Genomic DNA, 5,286 nt, shown 5'->3' with positions numbered 1-5,286 from the left:
GTTTTTCCTTACGTTGCTATTTTTCTGGTCAGTGCTTCCTCCTTTCTGATTGCATTTAGACTTATTTGTGGTGAGGTTTTTAGAAAATGATATCTAAAGGCATTTTTACTGTGTGTGTGTTGTAGCAAACACAGGTGTCCGCTTGGTTTAAGGGTGTCTCCATCGGTTCGGATGACATTTTCAGATCATCCGAATCTAGTCACACCCAGACCCTGGAGACACCGAACCCAGCTGTTTTTTCCACCAGTCCATGCCCACCAAGACCACCACCTCAACGTCCACCTCCAGGCTTTTAAACACCTACACATTCATTGATTCCTATATAAATTCATGATTTGACTGTGTGGCATGCGTTTTCTTTTTCCACGTAATTTAATATTTCTGTTTGCATGTGTGTTTTTCAGATGCTGAAGTTATTCCCATAACCACATGAGGACTAGATGTTGTTCTATTGGGACACAGAGGCAGAACATCACATGGACTGATCACCCACCTGGAGCGTTTTACATCTGCCCCTTCTTCTCTTTCCCCTAACACTCTTTCATCTTTTGAGGTTTGTGTCGCACCTAACTCATCTTCCAGATTTCTCATGAAAACATAAAGCTGTGTTTCTTTATTCTGCTTTTCTGTCTCTTTCGTACTGTCCATCATGTAGGTCTCCTGTGCTTCTTCCTGGATTAGAGACTACCGACTTTCACGCAGGCTCCCAGGACAAGAGGACTACTGCAGTTTGTGGACCAGGACAGAATAGTAAGCCTTTATTCTTTTATAAATTCATGATTTGACTGTGTGGCATGCGTTTTATTTTTCCACGTAATTTATAATATTTCTGTTTGCATGTGTGTTTTTCAGATGCTGAAGGTATTCCCATAACCACATGAGGACTAGATGTTGTTCTATTGGGACACAGAGGCAGAACATCACATGGACTGATCACCCACCTGGAGCATTTTACATCTGCCCCTTCTTCTCTTTCCCCCAACTCTCTGACCAGGACAGAATAATAAGCCTTGACGAGATGTGCATCAAGATAATGAGAGACTTTATGATCCACGCCAGAGAACAGAGAACTGAACGGCATCAAGAACCAATCGTCGGGATTATTATCACCATCGTCAGCATTCAAGGAACTGAGAAAAGCCAGAAAGAATCACCATCCGTGGACTATTCATCATCACCGTGGACAACCATCAGCATTACAGACTCGACCGTTATGGGATATTTGGTTATCAGCAGCTGATTATCAGTGCTCCTGTCATCCTCATCATGTTTTGTAAATTGTTAGTAAAATATTTATTATTGTTAAGTAATGTCATTTTGTGTTTTAATTACAAAGGAGTCATACTGTCTTGTATTTTACTTTCGGTGTTACTCATGTAATCATCATTAGTGAATTATAGGCTAATATGTTTTAGGTTGAATGTATCCAGTTATGTTATCTGAGTGATTCACTATTTTCCCAGCTAACCATGCGGTACCTGAATTTAGCAAACTATATTGAGGGAGGAATATTACACTGGCAACACATAGCCTAAATTATTACAAATAAATAAAATGTAGCTTCAAGAGAGGGGAAACAAAAGAAAGTAGAAATAGTTTCTTATAGACAGTTTGGATTGGTGCTTACTATAATTTCCCTGGTGGAAAATTTTTTTTTTAATAAACATTTTTAAATAACTAGTTTTTAAATAAGTACAAATGTCCTACACATGTGCAACATCAAATAAAATATAAGTATAAAATGTAGCTGGGCTAATTATATTACTATATTACAAGTGTACTATATATGCACATCAATGCATAATACACAAAATGTAGCTGGGCAAATTATATTGTGTGTTGTTTACAGTGGTGAACGGGATTCTTCAAGCCACTAAATTTAATCCGTCACCATATTCAATCACGAAAATCCACGAGGAAATGGGGGGAGATTAAAATACTTGTCTAGTTCATTAAAATACCTGTCTAGCTTGTCAAAGTGTGTATTGTGAACACCTTCAGCTCCCCTTCCCGCCTCCAGAGGTCCTCCTCCCCTTAATTTTAGGGTTGCAAAGGTTTCTCCACAACTGTTTCCATTTTTTTACTAAATGCCCTGTCTGTATATACTCTTCCTTGATCATCTTCACCTTGCAAAGTATTGCCATTTCTCTGTGTTTGTATACTGAGCGTTATTCTCTAGGCTGTTTTCCTGTGTATTTATTTCTGCCGGTGATTTTCTGATGTTGCCCTTTTTCAGAGGCGGACGAAGAACTCAATTTCATTACTTGAGTCAAAGTACAGATACCACTGGTCAAATGCTACTCCGATACAAGTGAAAGTTGCATGTTCAAAATCTTACTTAAGTGAAAGTACTGAAGTACTTGCTTTTAAAAATACTTAAGTATTAAAGTACACCTTCCGTCACATTTGTAAAAAAGTTATAGTTTAAAAGTATTATACATCCTACCAAATCCTCTTTGGGCATAATATTCATACAGTCTTTGATAATAATCCATAAGGCATATTCCAATGATGTACATCATTCAGGTAGTGGTAGCAGAAAAGTTTAACCTACACTTTAGTTTAAGGAACAAAAACATTTTCTAAAACCACAATTCACTGATTAGCCTAGCCTAACCTGTTTAAGCAAATTATGTTACCATATTAAAAGTCAATAATAAAATGACGGTTTTCTCTCTTTGCTAGTTAGGTATTCAGTCATCCAATACAACATTATGCTACAGTCAATATAAACAAAGACAAAGTAAAATTAGCAGTGTGGCATCTTGGTAGTCACCTTGCTACAACCTTTTGCAGTATGGCTAAAGCCCACCAACTCCATGCCACCCAACATGCTAACAAACTCTTTTCAAACTAGAAATCACAGCCACATTAGAATTATTGACATTAATTCTACACTGACATTAGAATGGAAACATTATTTGACAAGATTCGATTAACCCACGCGGTTTCCCTTATTGATGTTTCCGTAGTTTGAATTACTTGCCAATATAATGTTAACATTATTTATAGTGATCCTAGCATATGGAGTGATTTTTGTTTCAATAGTTCCACAAAAGCAAAAGTAAATCCAAGAGCAGAAAGTATATGTTATGAATGCAAAACAGAAAAAAATATATCAAAAGTATATATTTTTTATATAATTGGTTATTTGAAACTTATTTTCGTTTGCATTTTGACAAGTTTTTGGTTCCATTGTTTTTGTTTTTTTGGATTTTCCCAGTAAGGTCTTTTGCTTCTGGAATCTCTCTTTGCTTCTGCTTCGTTTTTTGCTTCTGACTTTTGGAACACATTTCACGTGTGGGAGGGTCTTAGATGAAGGCGTTCCTCTGCAATCTCCATTGGTCACTGATTCCGGACTGACACAGAGCTCTGAGACCGCCTCTGGGACCAAGCCACGCCCACCCCACCAGCTTCCCAGCGTTTTCAAACATGGCGAAACGCGGTGGTTCTGTTTCACAGTAGCATGTAAACTAAGTTTTACCATAAAAGTTTATACAAAGGTTATAATTAATTGGTAAATGGTCTGTAGCTTCATTTCCTCTCTCAATCAAACCGTTGCCCTTCTGATGTCCCTTACATTTAATTATTGTTACTCTACTTGGTAACATGAGTGCTGCTGCAAGTTCTTTCATGTCTTCCTGATATTTAATAGGTTTTCTCCCTGGTGTTGTGTATCCTGCTCACTCCCACTGTCCTAGCTCTGCGTGTGCCACCCCCACTACGTAAGCTGAGTCAGTGAAGATATTTATGTGCCTGTTTTCCCCCAGCCTCAGAGCCGCTATGACTGCTAATAGCTCTGCTCTCTGTGCTGATTGTAAGCCCTCAGGTTTTTCTGAATGTACTGTGCAGAACTCATCTTGCTCACCCTGTGTTTCCATTACAACTGCAAATCATGACTGTACTCCCCCATTCTTACCTCTAAAACCACATCCATCAGTCCACATATTTTCTGCTCCTGGAATCAGTTCTCCCTCTAAATCTGGTCTCCATTTTGCTGCCTTTGCCACACACTCGTGTGTTGGACCCTGCAACATTCCGTCTGCCATGTTAATCCCTTCATGAGAAAACAATAAGTTAGGTGCTGTCAGAACTTTCTGAATCCGTCTCTGTCTGAGTGGTGTGAGTGTAAACATTTGTGAGTTCACATATGACATAACACTGTGGCTGGTTAGAATGTGAAGAGGATGTCCTGTCACTATATGTGCTGTTTTTAGAACTAACTTTGCAACCCCTGCTGCGTGCTGTGTGCAAGGTGGGTGTCGTTTTTCTGTGTTATCAAGTGGGACACTAAGGTGCATTAAAACCCGCCGTTCACCCCCTTTTTTCTGGAACAACACTCCGTTAACACAGGAGGGTGTTTCAGAAACATCTAAGTGAAATGGTTTGCTGTAGTCTGGTGCAGCGAGATCAACTGCCTGCGCCAACTTCTGCTTAAGTTTAATGAAATGCCTTTCTGCCTCAGCTGTCCAGTCTAGCTTACCAGTCAGGTTTCTCATGCCCAGTTCACGAACCATGTCTCTAAGTGGTTTTGTCAGCTCCACATAGTCAGGCAAGTAGTGTCTACTATAGCCAGTCAGTCCTAAAAAAGACAACATGTCCTTTACTGTCTCGGGCTTGGGGTGGTGCAGAATAGATGTACGATGCTGTGGTGACATTCCTGTCGCTCCCCCTGTGACTATTCTACCCAGAAATTGAACCCGAGGCCGACAACACTGTAACTTCTCCCTGGATACTTTATAGCCTGTTTCCCACAGCCTAAGGAGCACCCGTTTAGTGGCCTCCAGACAAGTTTCCGCGGTATCACAAGCCAGGAGGACATCATCGACATATTGAACAAGTAGTGACCCTTCTGGCAGGTCACAATGTTCCAATGAGATAGCTAAGGCTCTATTAAACAATCCTGGTGACAAAGCAAATCCCTGAGGTAATCTTGTGTACCTGTACTGCTGTCCTCTGAAGGTGAAGGCACAAATATCTCTGCATTCTTCTGCTAGTGGAACACAAAAGAAAGCATTAGCCAGATCAATGCATGCAAACCATTTCATCTCTGGAGAAAGAGATGCTAAAGAACAGCTGCTGCTGCTCGCACTGGCCACTTATCTCGCATTGCATTACCTAGGGCTTGAATATGTCTAGCTAAAGGGACATTATGTACTAGGTTAGTGGTTCCGGCCGCATACTCTATGTCTCTGAGATCTGTGGCGGTACAACATCTAGCTATCACCCCTCTAAAATCTCCCATAGCTAGCACCTTGCCCGCAGTCAGTTTGTCTAGTTTAGATA

The 5,286-nt window shown here is 40.2% G+C and overlaps 1 long non-coding RNA gene across 1 annotated transcript; it reads left to right on the top strand.

Moving 5' to 3' along the window:
- Nucleotides 1–204: 204 nt before the first annotated feature.
- On the top strand, nucleotides 205–1,009 carry LOC143473317 (uncharacterized). The gene is made up of 3 exons (XR_013120506.1): nucleotides 205–553; nucleotides 656–750; nucleotides 853–1,009. It is a non-coding gene; the product is annotated as an uncharacterized LOC143473317 (long non-coding RNA).
- The last annotated feature ends 4,277 nt before the right edge of the window (nucleotides 1,010–5,286 follow it).

Source organism: Brachyhypopomus gauderio, chromosome 13 (assembly GCF_052324685.1).
Source record: "Brachyhypopomus gauderio isolate BG-103 chromosome 13, BGAUD_0.2, whole genome shotgun sequence".
NCBI lineage: Eukaryota > Metazoa > Chordata > Actinopteri > Gymnotiformes > Hypopomidae > Brachyhypopomus > Brachyhypopomus gauderio.
The sequence above is the reverse complement of the archived record's forward strand: the minus strand, read 5'-3'. Positions and strand labels throughout refer to the sequence as shown.